This window comes from Lutra lutra, chromosome 13 (genome assembly GCF_902655055.1).
Source record: "Lutra lutra chromosome 13, mLutLut1.2, whole genome shotgun sequence".
Lineage (NCBI taxonomy): Eukaryota > Metazoa > Chordata > Mammalia > Carnivora > Mustelidae > Lutra > Lutra lutra.
In genome coordinates, this window is record NC_062290.1 from 26541921 (window position 1) to 26565775 (window position 23855).

The window sequence follows — 23855 nt, forward strand, 5'->3', positions numbered from 1 at the left end:
TTCATGCATTTCATGAAAGAAGGCCCCTTCTTAATCCTCTCTTTGTACTTCCCTGGAGACCTCTAAACAGATGACGTTAGCAGCAACTTGAAAATGCAAATCACATCGCAGAAGTTTTAGAAAGGATTGTTCCCGCTTCTCTCTCCCTATTTAATCAATAGGAATGGCAAAGCCCCAAACCAGAATCATGCTGCACAGGTCAAAACCGGTCATTTCCTGAAAAGGTTGGCTGCCTGACTCTAGCTGTCTCCGTCATCTCTGTCATCCACACCCGTTAGAACATGGAGGATCTAGGATCTGAATCTCACAAGTGTATTCACCGATTCACTGAATGTGTGTGTGAAGGGCCTGGTGTGTGTGTACCTGGAGAAAGGAGTGTGCTTGTGAGTCTAAGTAAGTAGTACTTTGCAATCAAGTGGCTCCTGTATTTTCTAGAAGAGGGGCACAAATACTGCTGTGGACGTTCAGAAAGATTCCTTCCGGCTCATGCTATCGATATGCTTTTGTTGAAAAATCGGAGACTGGCTTCCAGTCAGAACTCCAAAATACTGGCCTCTAGAACCTTCCAGTTTGAGGAATCCCTAATTACACGGTGTTTGTGATCTGTGTTGTGCCTTTTTTTTTTTTTCTGTAAGATTTTTATTCTTGCTTTAATGACTTAACCTACTCTAGAAAAATGTCCTTGGAAGGCGTTAGTTGTTGGACTAACTTAGTTCTTAAAACATCAGTTTCAAGAGGCAGGGGCAGTTAATCGTTGCAGATGAAGGATGAACTGAGGCTTTCATTCATTTCCAGCCAAATCGGTGACTTCCACACAAGCACCAGTTTGGTGCCTCTCCCCTGGCAATGTGGGCCAGAATTTATTGCAGCTCTGGTGTGGAAGGAACTGAGACATCTTTTAGAAACATGACCTGGGAATTCCAAAAGCCGCACACGTCTTTGTACAAAACCAAGGAAACCGGAGAATGTTGAGTCGCAGTGTGAAGCTCCAGCCTCTTACTTTTGTGCCAACCCTGTCTCATCTCAGAGGCTGGTCTTCCCAGAGTCCCATGGGAAACCGCCATGCTGGTAAAATCGATGTCTTCCTGAAAGTCACCACCGGCGCTGCCATAGCTCAATCATTTATTGAGTATTTGCTTTGTTCCAAGCATGTTTCTGTACTTTGCATGCATATGTTAATTTCACATAACCCTCAGCTCCCTCATGTGTCGGAGGAAGAAGTTGCTGAGCTCCCAGGAGATGACATCACCTGCCTGGTGTCACCTGTGCATATGCAGAGTGTGGCAGTAGCACGACCCAAACCTGGGCAGCACCAGTCATCTGGCCAAATTTTCCGGGATGTTCAGTGTTACTATTTCTTTTACTTATTCTTTTTTCTCTCTCTTCCCTTTTGTTATTTTGATCCATCTGTCTCTACTTCTGGTTTCTTTTTCTGTTTCTTTCCAAAATTGAATATGCTTTTTCTTTATTTTATAGTCTAATCCTTTCATCATTTTGGCTTAATAATCCTACCTCACCGGGAAAGTGAAAACATGATGGAAAGCGAGGCGCTATCTCAAAACTAAAAAGGGGGAGAAAAGCTTGTTTTTGAGGAAGATTGTATATTGCACAATGTTTGACTTCTCAGAGATGGAGCTCCAGGAGATCATCACATGTCTGTGATCGCAGACACTCTGTCTGCTTTAAGGAATTGTGGACATGCCACGGTGGAGCTGGTGGCTCTGTTTTTTGACTTTTCATTGTCCCTGAACCAAGGGAGAAGCAATTCTATGTTGTGCTGCTCAGATTTCTGGAAGCTTGAAATGATGCTCCCAGAACCAATGCGCATGAATAATGACCAGGCATGAAATGATCTCATGAATAATGACTGGACAACGGAACAGGGCACGCTCCAGAGTCTTGGGATCCTGGGGGACATGGCTTTGGGATTGGGCTAATCACTGGCTCTCTACCCGTCTGCTGAATTAGGATGATGTGAACAGATCCCCCAGTTACTTGGGGCCCTGGGTCATGGTGAAATGCTGCTACACGAGTGGTATTGACTGTATGGGTGAATGTGTCTTCATAAGCTCTGTATGTTTGTCCCTTGTCTTATCTTCTTGGCTGTGGAAAGTTAAGTAATACATGGAATTTTCAATTCTAATGTCCAGGCTTTACTGGCTGTATGACCTTTGGTGAATTTTGTTTTTAAGATTTTTTTTTAAGATTTTATTTATTTAACAGAGAAAGAGAGAGAGAGAAAGAGAGAAAGAATGAGCATGGGGGAGGGGTAGAGGAAGAAGCAGACCCCCTGAGACAGAAGCCTGATAGGGGACTCAGTCCCAGGACCCCTGGGAAGGCACCCCTAGTGGAAGGCAGATGCTTAACCAACTGAGCCACCCAGACACCCCTTTGGTGAATTTCCTAACCCCCCCAAAGCCTCTGTTTTTCTTAATTACAAAAAATGATGATAATAATGACCCTACTTGATAGAGCAATTGTGGGGATTAAATAAGAGAATATCTATAAAGCCCTTAGTATGGTGGGCGCTGTGGCATACAGGGAACCGGTTTGGCTCGCTAGTGGACTGCAGAGCCAATTTCTTGGGTGTGAACCCAAGCTCTGGCACTTACCAACTTGGTGACTTCGGTTGTGTTACTCAATGTTTCTTTCTTTTCTTCTTCTTTTTCTCCTTCTCCTCCTCCTCCTTCTTCTTTCTTTTGTTATTTATTTATTTATTTGAGCGAGAGAGAGAGAGAGAGGGTGCACAGAGGTGGGGGGACAGAGGGAGAATCGGGCTCCCTGCTCCACCAGGCTCCATCCCAGGACCATGGGATCATGACCAGAGCCGAAGTCAGATGTTTAACTGACTGAGCCACCCAGGCGTGCCATTTTTCTGAGCCAACCTTTCTGTGCCTAAGTTTTCTCTCCTCTAAAAGGAGATAATCCTAGTACTACCTATAGGGTTGTTTGAAGATCAAACGAACGAATACATGTGAAGACAATTAGAAGGAAGCTTGGCGTGTAGTTAATGTCATGCATTAGCCACTATTGTTGTATATAGTATCAACAAGTGTTACTTTAAAATATTTTAATTTTAATTTAATTTTATTTTATTAATTTAATTTTAATTTTAGTTATATAATAACAATAGTTATTATTTCATAATATAATATAACTTCTGGGAATCAAAATATTTTATAAAGATCGGTAATAATATACAGCCGATCCTTGAACAACACAGGTTTGAACTGTGTGGGTGCACTTACATGTGGATTTTTTCTGACAAATACAGTACTGTAAATTTATTTCCTCTTCCCTATAATTTTCTTCAAAATATTTTCTTCTCTTTAGCTCACTTTATTGTAAGAATACAGTACATAATATATGAAACAAGTGCTAATTGCTTATATCATCGGTAAGGCTTCTAGTCAACAGTAGTTACTAGTAGTAGACAGACTATTAATGGTTATGTTTTTAGGAAGTCAAAAATTGCCTGTGGACTTTCAGCTTTGTGGGGCTGTGGCTTCCCCATGCCCCCTGTCGTCCAAGGGGCAGCTATACTTAGTAAGAACTGAAAATTAAATTTTTTAAAATTGGGGAAATGGGAAGAAAATGAGAATTATCAAAAACGTAAATCTGGCAGATCTGATCAGATTCTTTGTGTTGGTCTGCCAATTTTTAAGATGTGTGGCTTAGTGTTTAATATGCTGGGGCTGTAGACGGAGAAGGTTCACCCTTGAGAAGTATTTGCTCGGTGTATTTGTTGAAAAGCCTGTCCCAGAGAGTAAAGTGGTACGTTCTGCCACGAATGTGTCTGATGGCGGCTCAGAGGGCACCCCAGCTTCAGAGACTCAAGGCTGACTTTATGTGGAAGGGACTTGATCTTGGCTGTTGAGAGTAAGGTCCCCCAGGCAGGAAGTGGTAAAGGGAATTCCACGCAGATTTTGGTTTGTGGGATGAGGGCAGGGTGCGGTGTTCTGCTGGGGGGGAGAAGGGGCAGTCTTATGTGCCTGAGACACAGATGCATGAGGACAGAGAACCATCTAATCATGTCCAGGTGGACTGACAGGGAAGGGAGAAGACAGAGAGGGAGGGGGCGATCAGGGTGGCCTGGGACGGCCGTGTTCCTGTAGGGGGCCTGGATGGGACGTTAGGTAGGATAGGGGCTGCTTCAGCTTCGTGAGCTACTTTGAGCTGAATGCAGGCCCTGGCCTCACAGAGGAGGGGCGCAGACTGCTTTGCTCACCTGGGCCGCAGAGGCAACTGTCTGAGCGTCCACCGACTGAAAACACCCAGAATTTGTTGTAGAGTCAGTGAAGAAAGACAGGTTTGGGTGCTAGAACCTCTGGGTGTTAGGCCTGGAAACACTGGGTGCACAGTCAGTACAGCTTCCCTGGGGAAGGCCCGTATGACCCTTGGACTTGTGAAGGTCAGCCTTGGAGTTAGTGGGAGACTCAAATCTGGGAGAACTTTCTTGTCCATGCACATGATCCACTGCACACCTCCCAGCAGCCTTCTCCCCTCTTTTTTTTGCCCTGTGCTTTTTCTTGCCCTCTGGCCACAGAGATTATCAATCAGGTTTATCCTAACCTGCAGCTTTCTTATCACCTATCTTTCTACCTGTAGCGGCCCTTGTTCCTCTCCTCCCAGAGTTTCATTAGATGGTTGGTCCACAGATCACTTAAATGTTAGGGTCTTAGGCAATGGAGGCAGTGGATATTTCTATTTCTTCCATGCATTTTTTTTACAGTTGCATTTTTAATATGGGTCTCTCCCTAGTACATAGACTCTCAGTCTATCAACCTATTTGGTTTATATGCCAATCTCAAATTCTCTATCAGAAAAAACTTCAAGCTAGAAAAATGAAGTCAAGCAAACTTTTAGTTACAAATTAAGCGCTTAAAGCCTTCTCCTCTTCGTTTTCTTTTCATTATCAATATAAATACATTTCTGAGGGAGACTCAACCATCAGCCCCACAAAAGCAGGAAAAAGCAGGTATCCTCCCAAGGCAGTCATTTAATTGATTGTGGATAAATTTTTCCCTGGCTATTCTTAAGCAGTAGGTGAAAGAAAACGGAGTCTTCTCTATGAACATTTTGATAGAAGAAATTTTACTATTCCCCCCCACCAAGATGTAAGGACACAGATTCCTGGCTTGGGTGAGGGAAGGGCGAGCAGAAGAGAACATGAAAGGAATCCATGAATGATTTAGAAGACTGATTAATTTCCTACCTCTGGAGCAGAGAAACAGAGCTTGATCAATGCACTCAAGGTCACTGTTGATATTTGCTATGGCAGCTGGTCTTTTTTAGAGTTTTGAAAACCATCCCATGCAGCCACCCTGATAGAATTGTGTGGGGTTAGTGCATGGAGAGAGGGTTTCCATGTAGGCCCAATGAGATGTTGAAGGAGGGAGTGGTGGGGTATGAAGGGAAAGTTTTGAAGAGTTGAAAGATTAATTTAGTTTGAGGTAGACTCTAAGGAATAGACAGAGAGCCACCATCCCATGATTGCCAGTCTGCACTGATAAGTCCGTTATTATTACTAAAATGAACCCTGGGTGTAAGGTGGTTTTATCAGTGTGTTTGGTCTTCAGTTATTTCTGTCTTATTTTAGTTAGTCCTTTTCATTTCAAAATGAAATGGATTTGCTTGGTAGTGGCCTATCCCATTCTGTTTATTTACTTGTTAAGTTGAGCTTTTTTTAGAATAAAGATTCTCTAACTTACTCATAGAAAAATATGAGCTTCTTACCACTTCTGCTGACTAGGATGAGTATAATGTTCTCTTGGGACTTTTTTTTTAAAGATTTTATTTATTTATTTGACAATAGGCATAGAGGCAGGCAGAGAGAGAGGAGAAGCAGGCTCCCTGCTGAGCAGAGAGTCTGATGTGGGGCTCAATCCCAGGACCCTGGAATCATGACTAAGCTGAAGGCAGAGGCTTTAACCCCCTGAGCCACCCAAGCTCCCCTTCTTGAGACCTTTTAAGAAGAACGTTGATGATGCATAGCCCAACATTTAAAATGGTGCCTAGAAGATGAAAGGGGGTCTGCCCCATGACCCTGTCCCTCCAAAAGCTGTGTTCCCTTCGGTCATCTCATTATTTGCAGACTTTGACCAGAATATCAAGCTTAAATCTTGGACTTAACTGCCTTTGCCCTAATATTTACTTAGAGCTGGTTATGTCTCCGTCAGTCAAAAAGGAAAAAGTAATAATAAAAGGACCCAAATACCTAACTGTTCTTTCTGCGGCATTCCAAGCGAACTCAAAGCCCAAGAAATCTCATTCATGCTGATACCAGTCATGGTAAAAAGTTGACCTCTAGGGAGTGCTCTGTGATGTGGACACATCAGGGGTAGATACCCTGAAAAGTTCCAGAAAACACATGTGGTTTCCAGTTAAAATACCACTCAAATATTTTCAAAAGTTTTCTTGACCATGGTATTTCCTCTCTATACATTTCCTGTAGATTGATGTTTGGTTATTTATTCAGTAAAAACAAGTGGAGAAATTCCTTTTTTTAATGCATTTTACAAGCCTATGAGGCAACACCCTGGAGATGAGGATCTCATATTTTAGAGAGAAAGGCTTTTTCAGAAATACACTGGCATTTGAAAGACGTTTTCTAAAATGCAACTCAAGCTTGAAAAATGTCTAGACTCGTTCAACACACATAGCTATTGGGAACATGATAAAACAACCAGAACTGGTTTACGTTCAGATGGGAATTTCTTTCTGTTAGGCTTGTCAGTGAGAAGACAGACATTTGAAGGGAAGCCTCTTTACCCTACGATTCCCCAGCCTGGGAACAGGAATGTTATTTTTACTCCCAGTTCCCATCATGGAATGTGAAAGAGAAAACCTGATTGTTCTTTCATGGAAAGCTGCTGAATTACCCTCCTAGTTTTAAGTATGAGCCACAGCAGCAAATCCACAGTGGAATATCACGAGCAGAGTTAATTATAACTGTTTAATGAGGCAGGTCCCAATTTTCAGTAGATCATGACCCTTCATACATTAAAGAAGAGAGACAGTTCACATTTTTATTCGACTGACATTCAAACACTTCAAACAAATTTTGGATATACTGCGCTGATTATGAAATGGATTTTGTCCTGTTCATAAAATGCTGCTAGTAAAATAAGGGGAAAAAAATGTTGTTCTTGTCATTTACTCACTTCCTGATGTCAGTTTCAGCTTATTATGGGAACTCTCAGTAAAAAATATCACTGGATGTCTTTGAAGGTCACTGAGTCAGTAGAAAAAACATTGGCTTTTGCCATTAGTTAAATTCAGATTAAAATCTCCTCCTTGCCACATAGTACTACCCATGGGCAATGATAACAGTACTACTAACAACACCATTTGCTGAGCAATTACTAGTTTTGAGTCATGTGAAATGATGATTCTTCTGGGCTAAGGCAGTGGTTAAATGCAGATGTTTTCCTAGGGCTCAGACTCACCCAGGGACTAAGGCATCACGTTGGAGTTCTACAGATGTTATCTCGTTTGATTCTTTCAACACAGTTTTAAAGAACACCTAATTATTCCCATTTACCAATGAGAACTTCTAGCCTTACCCAGGGTTAAGAAAGTAGCTCAGGGTCACAAGTTAGTAGTAAGGTGGAGATTTAAACTCTGAGCTGTCTTTGACCTTGGTGTTCCACAGCCTCCCTGCAAAATCGATGGCAGATAACTCCCCCGAGCCTCCATTTCCTGGTCTGTAAACTGGAGGAAAAGAAACATCATGAAGATGCTTCCCATGGTGGCCATTGTGTCATGGGCACGTCATGGTGTGTGACATTGTCACCGTGAGCACAGCACCATGAGTGTCTAACATTTTAGTCACTCGAGGGTGTGAGCAGAACGCGCACGGTGAGACAGTGAAGGCAGACAGCTAGTTTGTGTGTGTGTGTGTGTGTGTGTGTGTGTGTGAGATCGCTGAGAGGTCTCTCTTCTATTGACAGTCACTCCTTGCACGAACTGTAGTGGTTTGAGACAAACACTTGGGCATGCATTTCGCCCACTTTGCTATTTTCAAAACAAAGGAGAAATTGGGCGAAAATACCCTATCGAGAACAGAGGTGTCTGTGACAAATTGGCTTAATTGAAAACAACTAAAAAAAAAACATCCCCCAGTTTAGGGGCAGGGGAAGGGGGGCATCAAATTAGCCATGGAGAATCTAAGTGGAGGGTTTTATTGATTGCCGTAGGCATGACCTAAATTGCAGAGCGTGAGTCATAATGAAAATATTACGATTTGTACGTTACTAATTGAGAGGCAGCATTTCTCCTATGGTGAAGCTGAGAGTGGAGAATGTGGCCACCAGGAACCTTCTCCCAGCTGCGTCCCACAAACGCTGTGCTGCCTCGGGCACATCTGCCTGCCCTCGGCACTGGTTTCCCCAGTCACAAACACAGACGATAATTTTATGAAACAGGGTTTTTCATTTTTTCCCCAGAAGGCATTTTGATGTGCAGCATAGATAAACTTATTCTATATTTTGAGATCCTTTAATGGGAAGGAGCTTCTGTTTTGTTCTGTTTCAAAGGGAGGGAAGAACAAGCAATGACTACAGAATAGGGGTCTGGGAACCTGTGGGCCAAATCCGGTTTTGTTAATAAAGTTTTATTGGATCACAGCCATGTCCATTTGCTTGGCATTGTCCGTGGCTGCTCTTCCCATGAAACAGCAGAGTCGAGACTGGTTGCTTTGGAGAGAGACCATGTAGATGGCAGAGCTGGGAATCTTTACTACCTGGTCCATTACCAAAAGACTGTGCTGGTCCATGTTTTGGAACATGAGGAAGATCCAGATAAGCCGGTTGACTCCATGCCAGTGCACGCCATCTTCTTTTTCTGTCTAGTGATGCAGGGAGGCTTGGGGTCTCAGGTACTGACGCATGTGTCTATTGGGGTGGATGATGTCTATGTGTAGGAATACTTTGGCCTTCGTCTACAGTATTTAGCAGTAGATAAACCACATAGTTAGAGAGGACACTGTATCTGTGAAAATATTAAATTACGAGAAAGGAGGTTAGGGAGGAGTTGTCTACAAATGAGAATGAGGCATCGTCTGAAAATGGGGGCATCCTTGAACCTTGCCATGGATGCCTTTGTTTATGGGATGGGGTGAAGGCCACTGATGGCACCTCTGGGAGAGAATAACAGGTCCAAAAGGCAGTTCAGATTGGTGATCAAATTACACAGCAAAAATAAACTCCCCAAACAAAACAAAACAAACAAACAAACAAACAAAACAAAAAACCCAACAAAACAATGCAGTACTCCTTGAGGCTGGATATAGCTGTTTCACTGGCTGTTGAAGGAGTTATTTATCTTCCTGGTTTCCTCATCTTTGCTACGAGTGTAAGTCGTGTTTACATTTGTTAATGTATACAAAGGACCTTACACAATCAGGAAGGGGAAGAGGTGAGTTACTGTCCCGTCTTCCTTCTTTCATGCATTGAAATATGGCAGCGGCCGGTATCCTCCAGGGAGGGAAGTTCTTGGCTATGAAGGGACTTTGGAGGTTGACTCTAGTGTTACATGGACTTGGATTCCTTTTCTGTGTCTGGGTCTAAAATATGGGCTTCTCCCCTTTCTTGGGCATATTCCATCTCGCTGTGTTTGGGTAGGCAGAAGCACATCTTGTGAAATCTGGGGGAAACATTAAAACTCCTCCCTAGTCTAACATGTACAGTCTCTGTTTTCCTCTCCATGTTGTCATGTCCAGTAAACTCAGTGAGTGTAGGGATCTGTCATCCCCCATGGGGGACCTGTGGGATGCTGGGGACTACCTCTTAGCGAACTTGTGCTGATATCTGCTGGCCTTTAGTGGTGGGAGTTGGCCTCCATCGTGGGTCTCTACTGCTGACATTCTCAGACCTGCAGGGTCTCCCAGCATCCGGTCTACATGGGTCTTTCTGTGTCCCCCATGTTTCAGCAGCTGCTGAAGGGCCCAGTGACCGTCTTGGCCCTTTCTGTGCCCCTCTTGAGCCCAGAGGCACTTGTGGGTGTTCTTGCTTGGTGCTCAGGGCTCTCGGGAAACCCAGAGGGTTCCGTGAAGCCATTGTGCACATGGGTCCAGGTCAAGCTGGACACCATCCCACAGCTCTCCCAGAAGTGGGGGCATATGTGGTACAGCTCCTTCCTGAAGGTTTTGGCAGAAGCAGCCACAGCCCAGCTCTCAAGTCCTCAGATGTCGAGGGGGTTCTGTTGGTTCTCCCTAACCCTAGGGTTTCACCTCAAGGTTGTTCAGCCACAGTGTCTCCTCCTCGTGTCTGATTCCCTGAGTTATATACTCAGGCTCTGTCTTTTCTTTGCTTGGTTCTCTTCTCCTGGTTCTCCTTCTCTTCTCCTGGACCCCCAGAGTCATGCAACTCAGTGCATCTCCCCTCTCTCAGGGTCACCTCTGTGACCCTCTCAAAGGCATGGGAAAGGTGGGGCCACTGCATAGCCATCTTTAGTGTGTTTCTGCCCTGGCCCCCCACCCAGCCCATTATCATAACTTGGGCCGTTGCAGAGTTCCACGTGCACCCAGATGCCACATCTCAGATGTCAGCCGAGAGCTGATTCCTTTCCTATGCTATGGTAGAGCCCTTCTAGCCCTCAGCTTCTCCCTCTCCTCCTTCCTCTGTCTCTCTCTCCTGCCCCCAGAATAATAGAAAGAAACCCAAAGCCTCCTTTAGTTGTGTCACTTAGGATCGCATTGGCTACAATTAACCAACAGAAACAGTCAGTGAAATGCAAGTTTGTTTCCCACATCAAGAGTTCTGGGTCCAAGGCTTATGGTGGCTTAATGATGCGGGCAGGGACACTCTGGCTCTTTGCACCTTGCCCTTCTGCTATCCTTAGAGGTAGGCCTCTTCCTCGTGTTCATGACTCTGTGGTCGCAAGATGGCTGTGTGTCTTCCAGCCATCACATCTGTCCTCCAAGTAGATAGGAGGAAGAAGGACAGTGAGGTTTTCTTCCTTCGAGGCTTTGCCTTTTAATTCAGGAGGAGAGGACCCCACCTGCCCTGAACTTCTAGCTATAGCTCAGCTGCAAAGAATTATGCCCATCTTTAGCTTCGAGGGATACTGGGAAATCACGTATACTGGCTTTTCTCCCTCAAAGTAGTGGAAAGCAAGGGAAAAGGGGCTTGTGAATGGATTTTTGATATGCAACTCACATTCTACTAATGGTCAGATAGAGGCCCTTAGACAGAGAGCAGGAAGTTCAGAGTTTCATAGATGGCATGAATCTATGATATTGTAAGATTACAATTCATCCAGCTTTTCTGGAAGTTAAAAATTCTTGCTGATACAAATAATTAATTTACTGAGGAATTGGTTGGGTAGAGTATTTGGACATCTTTTCTGAACAGAGGAGTACCCAAATCGATTAACAGTGGAGAAAAACATGGGACTGGTAGGAATCCTGTTCCATCATCTTAGAGAACAAACTTTCAAAGTCCTTTAGAAGAAATCTCATGAAAAAAGTTGATGAATTATACAATTTCAATTTCTTCTTTTCTCTTGGATAAGGCTGAATTACCCCCTACTTGCCAAAACAAGCTGGAAATGTTTTATCGGCTTAATTTCAATTCCTATATGTATATGAAAGTAATAAAAGTGTATTTCTTTAAATATATTTCATAATTTAGAGTTTTCATAAATTCATGCTGGCTTTTCTTCCTAGTATACAATAAATTCGATTCTATTGCTTGTTGATCACATCCTCGTAAGAATAGTGAAACAGTAGGAACGTTCATTTTAAGGAGGTGGGTTAAGTTGGGAAAAAGTAAAGGAGATAAGGTAAAAACAACATCAGGCAGGTGGTTGCATTAATTGGAGGTCGGTAAACTACAGCCCAAGTGTGACCTGCTTTCTGTTTTTATAAATAAAGTTTTATTGGAACACAGCCAGCTCATTCTTTACATATTGCATGGCTGCTTTCGCGTTACGGTGGTGGAGTGAGTCGTTGCGACAGAGACCGTATGGTCTGCAAAGTTGAAAATATTTACTGTTCAGCCCTTCACAGAAAACGTTTGCCAGCCTCTGTAGAAATCAGTCCTGGGTTGATTCCATGATAGCTGATCACTGGGCCCCCAGGTTCTTCTTCCCCGCCACCATGTGGAAATCAAGTTTCGGGTAAAAATAAAATACAGTAAAGTATGCAGGTAATTAAGCAGATATGAATTCAGAACTCCCAGACCAGAGGCATCAGGATGTTTACTTTCATATCAAAAAACAACCGGTTCCATTTCTGTCTTTGGCTTCCGCCTGTCATGAGAGAGATTCTCGCCATGTTGATGTTTCGATCCAGCTCAGAGTCTGTAGCCAACAAACTAACAAGGGTCTCGAGTTTGCCCTTTGCTGGCTCTGTGCCACTGAGCAAACTCCTCAAGCTCTCAGAAACTTCTCTTCCTTGTTTCTAAGTGAGAGGGTGAGACTGGCTGGGTGCATGGTCCAGGGTTGGGGTCTTCGAGTTTCCTTTCTTCACCAAAGTTGTCAGAGTCAGTGAGGAGAGTTTTTTGTTGTTGTTGTTTTGTTTTTTAAGATTTTATTTATTTGACAGACAGAGATCACAAGGAGGCAGAGAGGTAGGCAGAGAGAGAGGGGGAAACAGGCTCGCTGCTGAGCAGAGAGCCCGATGCAGGGGTCGATCCCGGGACTCCAGGATCATGACCTGAGCTGAAGGCAGAGGCTTTAACCCACTGAGCCACCCAGGCGCCCCGAGGAGAGAAATCTTATCAGAACAAGAGGATTCTCTGTTCACAGCCTCGGTCCTGAATTCTTTCCCCTTTGGTGCATGTGTGGACTAGTCTGTCCAACAAACCAGACCTGTCCATTAAACATTTACAACTCTTTTTGAACATGAAACACCAGCTATTTCAAAGGGACAAAAGCTGAGTGCTAGCATCTGAAGATAATGAAATAACTAATATTTTTGGACCACATATTGTGTGCCAGACATATTTCCAAACACGTGACATGTATTAGCTTATTTGCTCTGCACAGAAACCCTGGATTGAGTACTATCATCAGCCCCATTTCACAGATGAGGACACTGAGGCAGCTTGCTGATCTCACACAGTCGTGGCACATTCTAGCATCCGAGGCCACACTCTAGACGGTTCTTCTTTCTACCTCCCAGTGGGTATGACTGGTCTCCAGCCACCCGGCAGTGTAGGAGAAGACAAATATGAGAGAGACACATCGTGGTTCCTAGAAATTATGCACACTTACCTGAGACTTTTTTCATTTACCCCAAACCTATCCCATGCCATTGAGATCACCCTCAAAAGCTCCTTTTCTCAGCTTCCTCTCCTTCATCAGATTAAAAGAAAAAAAAAAAAAGTAGGACAACAGTTGAGAAAATACAGGTTGGAAACTGGGTCATTTTTCTGAAATCATCCTTCTTTGCCAGTACCAATTTTGAATTCTTTCTCAGAATTAAAAAAACAAACAAGCAAACAAACCACGCGGAACAATCTGTGGCAGATGGTTGTTTCGGCTCTAGGTGAGTTTTGTCATTATACTCCGGGACAGAAAACCATCACTTTGGAAAATCATCTGTTATTTTTGTGAGCTGCCAGCTCGGAACTATTGTAGCTGGGATGGTTTGGGACGGGGTGGGTTGTTTTCATTTTGGGGGCTTTTTTTTTTTTTTTGGTTTGTTTGTTTTGTTTTGTTTTTTTTCCTAGAGATTAGCACAGAAACCATCCATGTTTGAATACTGTAGGATTTTAGATGCCGTGCCACGGAGGCTAACCCAGAACTCGAGCAGTTCAGTGGGGTGGGAGAGGTGAGATGGAATTAGGTTTGAGGTAGAAGTTAGCCCTCTTCTCAAGGTTTATCTTCCCCTGGAAAGTACAGCAATAAACAGCTAAACCATGGTGTGCATTACCAGCACAAGTCCCTAATTAATTTATTTTATGTTAATTAAGTTTATAATTATATAGTAAAACATTTACTTTCTCCCTCAAGAAATTGACTGAATCTTCTGAAGGGGCTTTGTGACTGTAATTTAGGTGCAATTAGCCCGTTAAATTTAGTTAGAGTTTGGTTCATTTAGCTGCTGCCAGAAGATGCTAGAAAGGAGGAAACTAGGCAATGCCTCTGAGGCAACTCTGGGTCTAGAAGAAGGTGTTGCCAAGAGGCTCCTTCCTGGCCTCCGGGCGGCTAGTAGAGGTGTCTAGGACAATTGAGATGTGGTTTCATGTTGATTGTCTGTATGTATTCCCCGCTTATGGAACTGTGGATTCCTATAGCAGTGGATGGAGGTGAAAACTTTCTGTATGGTTCTGGAAGGGGAACCAAAGCTATGGAATTGTTCTCACACACTTTCTTCCATGGCTGTGAAATCTCTGGCACTGGCCAGCCTCAGGCTCCGAGTGGTATCACCAGCCACGGCCACCATTTTGGCCTGGAAAGACATCTTGCCTCCTGGGAAAGGGCATGACCTAGCGCATGGCCTCCGATGGCTCTGATGGCTATGGTCCAGCCTCCCCAAGGCTCTAACAGAGAGGACCCTACTACTCCAGGCATGTGAAGATGGAATTTTTGAGCCAAGTTCCTTTCATGAGATTTCACCCAATAGCTCCTAACGAAGGGTATATTTAGGCCTATCTTTGAAAATACAGTTGAAAGTAATGATCTGCCGTGTCTGCTGAGCTGTATGCAAGGTTAGAGCTCACTGCTCAGGCTCGTGATGGGAAATTGGGAAAGCGCAAAGGCAGGATGATTCCAATGAGTAGAGAGAGAGCATCCCAGCAACACCCCAGTGGTTGGGGTAGCCAGCGTTCACCTGTTTTCAAGTCCCTTTGGTTTTTGAAACACTTATTTCTTGGTGGATAATAGAAGTCCTTGCTTTGGAAAGGAAGCCAGAGAACTTTTTGTCCTCGAGTGCTAGGCTGAATTACACGAGATCATATTTAAAAAAGATGTCCTGTATCTTGCTGGGAATTGGTTTATTACTGTGTGATTGATGAATGAATGAAACATGTCCTTAGATCAAACAAAGTAGGATCACTTAACCCCCTTCTACCTAAATGTTTTTATCTATAAAATGGAAGCACTAACCTCCTTTTCACTTCATATGCAAGTGATAGTCTCCTTCCCAAAAGAAGCACGTGAAATATGATTTATATATACCTGGAAAGGTATAGAGAAACATGATTTTTATAAATTGTCATATTTGTCTTGCTTATGTTATTTAATACTATTTTAGGAAACGGGGTCTCTTCATTTCTGGTTGGCACTTAGCTTTAATGTTCTTTCCCCCCAGTTCTGCTAGAGCAGAGTGAAAAACCAACACCCAAAAGAAACAAACAACAACAAACCACAACAACACAAATTGGGACATAACTTGCAATCAGAAAAGTACTCCAACTGGGCTTTTAAAGGGGAAGCATCATATTCAAAGCTAGAACATTCGGGCTTAGCAGTTGATCTTACTCAACATATTTTTGGTAAATAACACATATTTGATAAAACCTAGAACTGTCTTCAATGACAGGGTCATTCCAGCTGTAGTTTTTTAAGCTCTTAGGATACTTTGGAAGGTCTGAGGCTTGGCACTTTGTCTAAATGTTAAGAGTCATAATTTGAGCAGCTACCCCGAGCTGAGGAACTTGTATGTGGCATGGACAGTATTAGGTACTCATGTTCTAGTCATCCTACTATAGTAGACTCATTTCATCTGTAACTAGTGTTGGGTAACTGAGATTCAGAGAAGTTGCTTGACTTGGCCAGAGCTGCACAGCTCAGGAAGGGGAGGGACAGGTTCCAAACTCAGGTCTATCTGGCTTCAGGCTGCTTCTTGCTGTCTAACCAGCCACACCAGCTCTCTTTCAGGCTTCATGGTGGAAATGAATCTGCTAGTGCACAATTGCCAAAGGAGATAATCAATGTGGGGTAACTGTGCTTATTAAAATTCTAGTTCCAATAGTAGCTGGAAGTAAAGGTCCAGGAAATTGTATAGTTAAATGGTAGATGGTAAATGGCCATAATTATGAAGAATGAAAAAAAACTAATTTATAATCCAGTCTTCCCCGCTATGACATGTAATTATACTGCGTCCTTTCATCTGGGTGACATTGAAAAATGTTTTCTGCTTTCACGTAAGGCAAAGCACTGGTCCATTCCATGTGTCTGAATGCCTCTCGTGCTCACGTAGATGCTGGTTTCTGTTTTAAACTAAGAATGTGTGTAGAGTTACAGGGTAAATAGCCCTTCCCTTTTAATCACTTTGATTTAGCAAAGAACTTCCTGTGCATTTTGGGAAGCATTTCTTAAAATAATGTCAGATGTTTGGATACATTAAATTTTTATTAAAAAACAACTACCACCACAACAACCACCAGAATACATTGTTTTCCCAGTGTCTTGGTTCTGGTTGATTCTTGGCGTGACTACTCTAATTCTTAACCAAGCTGTCATGTTTGGTTTGCCGTATATGCCATGCGTACTTTATTTAAAAAGGAAAATAAACTGTGAAATCTGGCGTGTGTAAAAATGCACTCTCTTTAAAACCCAGAGTTTTCTCCGTGGAGATATTGTACCCGAACGAAACGATTCTGAAGGGCCTTAGAGTAGAATCCTCCTCATCTGTCAGGAAAGGGTGTTGCCAGGTAGAATCTCTGGGGTTGGCCCGTGTTCAGCTGCCGTAAGACATTCTGAGGTGTTAGTAAGGAGAGTTGGATGGCTTCACGGTATGGACTTGTTCCAAAATGAGCTCTTTGAGAAATAAAAATGTCAGGAGCAGCAGAGGCTTCTAGAACGCAGGGCTAGCTTGGGTCAAGTCGTGGGTTCTGCGGGCTGACTCAGTCTGATGCGTCCAAGGGTGACAACAAGAGTTGACTTCATACTTCTTCAGCTTCCTATTGAGAATAAAATAAGCTCTCCATTTTACCAAGGCTTCTTAAGTGGGTTCTGTGCTACTAGAAAGGGCTGCGCCGAGCCACAGGCTGTGACACCAGGCCCTGGGGGTTCCTCCTGACGAGGAAGCATTTTTGGATGGTGAATCTTGTTCTTGGTGGTGTGAATGGGCTGGTGCTCATTCAGACTGATGAGCAGGTATAAGGATATTCCCTTATGACCCTTGCTAGGGTGCAGGAAAACCTTTGGGGTTAGAGTTGGATATACCTTTGCAGGGTCCAACATGGGATTTTAAATTTAGCTTTACAGAGCAGTGTCAAGTTATGTCCCAGGTAGTCTGGCCAATGGCATGATGAATCTTCTTTCCAGCCCAACATTGCCCCTCTTGGAGGAGAGGCATGTTTTAGTGCTTGTCCCAGCAAGGTGACTTCGAGATAAGGAAGTTGTTCTGCTTGCGGTGTTCTGGGGGAAAAGGCCCTAGAGATAAAGTATGCGTTTTGGGGGAAGGGCCTCCTTCCTGCCCCATAATCTGTGTTTGTCTCTGAGGTGGGGTGCCTCCACTTTTCTAGAGAGAAGGCTGAGGCCAGGGTCATATCTCTGGAGCTTCCCGTGTAGAACAGATCTGTGGCCTGGGAGCAGGACCATGTGCCGTAGGAGGTAATGTTACTGCATGGGGGCAGGCGACAGTGAGGAGGAGGTGATGTGGCAGCAACACACAGGAGCCCTTCCAGGGCTGGGGAGTGACCCCCCCCGGGCCGGACTCCATGCAAAGCTGGAGCTCTGTTCCCCGAGTGGACTTGGCAGCTCTTCCAGAGGCAACCTACTCTGCAAGATGTCCAAGACCAGACAGAACGAAGGCCTTGCTCCTGTCCTGCTCTGGGGGGTGGGGGGGAGTGGGGTTTGGGTAACTCAGAGTTTTGTGTAGCCAGTTCCTGGGTTTATCAACCCCATCTCTCTTTGTTTTGCATTCTGGAATACGTGGCGTTTGGGGTTTCATTATCTTCTGCCCTGAGCTCGTTGAAATGCAGATGAGATTTATAAGCTACCTCTACTCAAGTGAAGATAATTTGTTTGATCTTCTCTGCTTAATTGGAACCATTAACCGCTCTGACCTCCAGGCTTTGCAACAGGAGGCAGACAGGGGGCACAGGAAAGTCCGCCTGACTGTTCTTCTCAGCAAGCATCCTTAGTGGGAACAGTCTTCAGACTTTGTTTCTGAGCTAGGGCTTGGGATGCCTCTTGAAAAAGCAGCGCATCAGCACAGACTAGATGTTGACTTTCTCTCTTCCTTTGCGGGTCAGCTTAACCTTGGACTTGCACTCCAAATCCTGCTCTGTGGCTTTCTGATCTCTCCTTGCACTCTCCAATAACCGTGGCCACCCCCTTTACATGCTCGAGGTCTCCCGTGTGCATTGACAGCGACTCCTCTTGCTTGAAGTCCTTCTCCTCTCTCTGCTCGTCCTCCTTCCACCCCCTGCTTAGTTTCACCACCACTGTCATGGTCATCATCAGATGAGCTCAGGCCGACCCTCGGCACTTGTTCCCTCTTGCTTGTTTTACGCGTAATTGACTCTTCTAGAAACCTATCTGCGGTCTGCGTGTCATGGTTTCGGCCACACTTGAGCAGAGCCAGGCACCTTCCACTGGGTATGTTGGAGGTTCTTGGAAATCTGACGTCGCTGTAAGTTAATTAAGCAATAGGTTTGAGGCCACTTGTCTCCTATTTGGACATGGAAGGTTCTAGTACTCTGGCTTCATAGATTCGGAAGAATCGCCAGCTAGAGTGTTTCAGCAAAAGCAAAGCCAGACACAAATCTGTGTTGGCAGCAGGGGACGCATGGTCTTCTGCATGGAGAGTTCTAATTCCATGTCCACGTGTACTGAAAGAGTTACTGGCAAGCCTCTCTGGTCTGGGAACTGCGGAACGATGGCTATAAGAAGATGTCATTTCCTGTTGCAAAGAGCTACCCTATGGATTTTGCAATATATACTCACTGAAGGGAGCCAGAAGGCTAGACACACCCCATGGGAGAACAATAGATTGGGGTGTCTCAGCGTGGTTGCTTAATCTTAATGCCCCTCGACCACAAACTCGGTCTTTTTTTTTTTTTCTCCTACTCTACTTGTAGCATTTTTAGGTGATTCCCCAGATAGAGACCATATCATTGATCTTTTCTGAAGTCCCTGACGTGGGAGCCGTTGAGCCCTGGGACACTTGTCATCAGACCCTGCTGATCGGACCACATCCTCCTTAGAATCCTTGAGTTTTAATTGTGCAATAGCTTTGGCTTTCCTTACACTGCCGAGTTTGCCAAGAACTTTGTGTTTCCTGCTTTAACTTTCAGCTCGTAACTAAACTGTATTTTGTAAAGTCAAACCAGAGCTTGGAAAACCTCGCCGGCCATCCTCAGCCATTTATTTTTAGTTGTTCATCTTCCGTGAAGAAATGGACAACAGTGTTCCTTGTCCAACGCCCACAGTGGTTTTGATCATCACAAGAAAGAATAAACTAAGTCTGGCACCTTTTCCCCAGGAGCTTAAAATGCTGAAGGAGGCACTCACTGGGTGTCTGCATGTCTAACTGTAACTTTCACTACACTTCCGAGCAAATACGTGGCTCTTTGCAGGAAGTTTTGAAGTGTGTTGATGAGCCCAGTTACGAGTGAGACACAGTAGATCCTACCTTATGTCGTATGCTCCACTCCCCTCCGTTTTGGTTCTGTTACCAGTCCATCAAAGTCCTCTGATAAAACTCAGAGTTTAGACATCACTATTCTAAAACTCAAAATGCAACCCGCCCTTGGTATTGTACAAGGCACTGTGCAACGCACCTTGGTATTGTGCAAGCACAGAAGATGGCTAGACGTGCTCTCTTTGCCATCCTGTGGCCTATAGTCTAGGATGCAGGGAAGTAGAAAAGAAATACAAGTTTAAAAAGGTAGAGACGTGGGCTATGTGAATGAATGGAATTGAATGTCATAGAGGCTGGGATGCCTGTCAACTAAATGCTCGTAGAAATGGCTTTTGCGTGGACCTTCAAGCATGGTCAAGGCTTCTGTAAGGAGAGCTTGCTGGGTGGAAGGGGATCTTGGGCAAGAGATGGCATGTGGACAAAGCCTGTCCTCAGGAAGGGACAGTGGTATCTGAAGGATGGGGAAGCAACTTCTGGAATGAGCTTGAAGAAGGAAGCTCCAGGACCTGGCTTATGTGTTGGGACATTTCTGCTATAGGTGATGCCACTGTACAAGAGAGACTGATGGCCCAGAGGGTCTGAGTTTGGATTTGTGGGTGACCTTGGACACATCACATTGGCCGTGTGGTTCTAGCGAGTCACCTATAAAATAGAAAACGCAGATGGCAAGGGATCGTTGGTGTAACAACCAACGTATATTAGATGCTCCACAAATGTCAAATTAGGACAATGGGTGTTTAAGCCCCAGTGTTGAAATAAAGCAGAATTACACCCAGCTCAAGTCTAAAGGGTGGTGGAAAGCTCTCTGCACTCCCTGGGTTCGAGGCACCTAGTGCGATGAGAACATAGAAATTTATCCGTTGATTTTACTTGGTAGACATTTCCCAGAAGGTTCGAGAAGCCTTTGCTTTGCTCTCTGAGGAAGGTGAGCCACTCTGCTGGCACCCTGGCCACCATCCGGTCTCCAAAGTGGCAGCATGCCACACGGACGCCCAAGTTGGCAGTTCGCTGCTTGAATTCTCCAAATGAGATAAGATTTGCTTTTTTAGACAAACAGCTGCATCTTTCTTCCGTTCCTTTCGCTTCCTTTCCACTCAGCAGTTTTCCTTTTGCTCCAGATAAATTGCTGCTAATTTAAATGTGCTGCAGATCCTTGCCATTTTATGGCTGATTGCTTCTGAGTTATAGGAGGGAAATGTGTGCACGTTTGAATGTAAATAAATCTAAATGGATCGGAAGCCAGTGGTAAAGAAAGCACAGCGCTTCACTGACCTTCACCTCCCCCGCCCCGTCCATCCCTTTGAAGAGGTCAATGAGCAGATCTGAAATCAGCAAGCAGCAGGGACGGAGTTTTAGGACACATCCTGGGTTTCTCTCTGCTTTCGACTTTACATCCCATTTTTGACAGCACCTGCTTTATCCTTGTTCTTATTTAGATCAGCTCGTGCCGGCAGCAGTGGCAAAGTTTCTCGCAAGTTTTTTCGTTCTTTTTTTTTTTTTTTTTTTTTTTTTTGATAAAAGAGCCGTTCTCACGATAACTACCATGTACCATCGGAATGTTGCAAATCCTTCAGAATGTCACATTGTCAAAATATCTATATTTCAGGCTCAGAAGCTAGACAGCTCGTTTGGCTGCTAAACCCACAAGATGTTCAGCCATTTGTTGTGGTCTAAAAACTTTCCCCCTCACTAGGAGAAAATAATGATCTATTGTTTGATATCATTTTGTGTCCCTTTCCTTGAGTTTTTTGTAACTCTAATAGGCAAACGTTAGGGAGGTCCTGGTAGGTAAACTGGGGCCCTGATTGAATCTTGCTATCAACTCCTTAGAACTAGGAAGCACCAGGTACATTTCCTTATAAAAAAGAGTCAAATCTTGAAATTAGACTGGTTTTCACTATCTGGTGACGTATCTCTAGTGCGTCAGTGGGCTTGTGAAGATCAAGTGTATCAGAGAGGAATCTGACTTGCCTTCCTGGAGGCGGAGGGAGGAGGTAGTAGCAGTTGAATGCTGACACCATGCACGGCTTATCATCGCAGCAGCCTGGCTTTTCCTCACAAGACGTCCCGTGTGTTATTCTGGTTGGCTTTACTCCGCTGGTGGTGTGGGCGTGTGGCGCTGAGGTAAGGTTCTTGGAGAAGGATGCATCACGAAAGGCAAAGCAGAAGGAGGTTGAAGAGGGACACTTGACATCTGTTTAAGTAGGGGTGGATGCAGTTGCAGCCTGAGTGAATGGCAGCCCCGAGATCTCCCATCTGGCAAAGCGCATTATTTCCCAAACTGTAATAACAAGCTTGGGCGGGCCTCGGGGAGGAAAATGGCAAATGGAAGCAAAGGAAGGGTGGCTTGGGGCCTGCTGTAAACACATTGACATGAATAAACGCTTAAGAGTTCCTGTGCCATCAACCCATTGGAACGAAATCGGGCTCACTTTAACAGTTTAGTCCGTTCTATTATTATTACTGTTTTAAAGTCAAATGCTTTTCAAAATTAAATGTGCAGAGAGTGAGTGATATATCGAATCCAGCAGTCTTTTGGCTTGGGGATGATGTCTTCTATTTGTATCAACGAGTTCCTCCTGTTTTTATTGGCAAACTTGATATCCTGATATTAATCCTATTGTTTCAGTGGGAAGGAATTTGAGACCCACCCTCTTAGAAACCAAAGGTGTTTGGTTAGTGTGTTTGGCATGCTTGTCCTATGTGTCGCAGTGCACCCTAAAGCCAGGGCACTAATCCTGCCTGGAGGCTGGACTTGGAGAAAAGAGACTCACGTCCGGAATGAAGGAGCCTTCACTGGCTCCACTGTGCACGTCCTGCGAGCTCCGTGCCTTGTGGATGATTAAATCCATGAGCGATGTTTGGCGTCTGTATCGAGTGTTTTTCCTGAGACTTGGAAGGGCGGGAGGGAGAAGAGCCGTGAAAATGAGCTTGGTAGACTCTTCTAGTGTTGTTGTAAATGATGACACAGATCGCTGGTGGTAATTACAGCTCTGGAGGCAGATGACACCAGTGCCTGGCAGACCAGACTCCAGGTTGCAGAAGATCCAGAGTCTGGAGGGCTGGGTTTAGAAGTGCCTTCCGAAGCTGAACTTGAGCATGTCTTGAGGGTTTCTACGATGATGTCATCGATTTTGTCACCTAGGGATCTGATGACGCTTCATGCAGATTACACACAAGAAATTGATGGGATGAATCTCCCCTGTTCTCGCTGGGTTTTCCTAGTGAAGTAGGAGGGATCTCATCCTCCCCACAGTGCCAGGGCAAGGTGGCTGTGAAGGACAATCTCCTGGGTCAGAATCTGATCTCTGGCCCACACTTTGTCAGGCCTCCAGCAAACTGCTTTGCCCATAAGGCCTCAGTTTTCTCACCGGGAAAGTGGGTGCAATAATAGAACCGACCTCATAAGGTTATTGGGAACTTAAGAGGGCTCATTTGGACAAAGAGCATAGAAGAAAGCTTGGTACCAAGTGGATTAGCTGTTATTTATTGTGCAAGTAATGTATTCATCTTTCTACATCTGCGTGACAGTGAAGTCTTTGAGGTCCATTTTCTTTATTTTCGTATCGTCTACTGTAGTGTCTCCTATTTGGTCACTGCTCAATTAATGTCTGCAGGATTAATTAATATTATTATATATTACATATATAATATTTACATATACTATATGTCTTATACATGCAATATATATAAGGCAATATACCACATATGTATGCTACATATCATATGTTATATAATAGATGTTCCATCTATCTATGTGTGAATGTATGTATATGGTATGATACTTCAGTGAGTTTAGGCAATTAATTATTTAATATTAGGATTCCTGGAAAAGAATCTAAATCTTTGTGTGGTCCAGTATTTCACAGCTTAAGCTAGCCAGTTCTCTGATCTGGTTGCTGAGTAATGAATCCATCATTTAAAAATAATCTGATGAAAAAAAAAAAAAAAAAAAAAAAAAAAAAAAAAAAAATAAAAATAATCTGATGAAATGAAGTGGGGAAAGAAAGTCAATATTTGGGTAGATATTTGTTGTTGAGTTTTATTTTTTTTTCCTTTGCTATGCATAAAAATTCTCCAGGGCTCGTCTATATTGTACACACAATTCTCCTCCTTGAATTAGGATGTTAACATCTGAGACTGTTGTGCAGAGCTATGTGCATGTCTTTCCTGTGTTTCTTGGGCCACGTAAAATCGGTTTGGAAGTTTAAAACCATGTGGCTTGACAATATGACGCACGTTTTTCTCCCAATTTCTGTTCTGTGATTATCTATTCCTTTATGTTTTAAAGCATATTCCATGTTGTGTGTTG

The 23855-nt window shown here is 44.0% G+C and overlaps 1 protein-coding gene across 3 annotated transcripts in view; it reads left to right on the top strand.

Moving 5' to 3' along the window:
- NTRK2 (neurotrophic receptor tyrosine kinase 2) overlaps positions 1-23855 on the top strand; it is a 323213-nt gene that overhangs the window by 101341 nt on the left and 198017 nt on the right. The window lies entirely within an intron of this gene.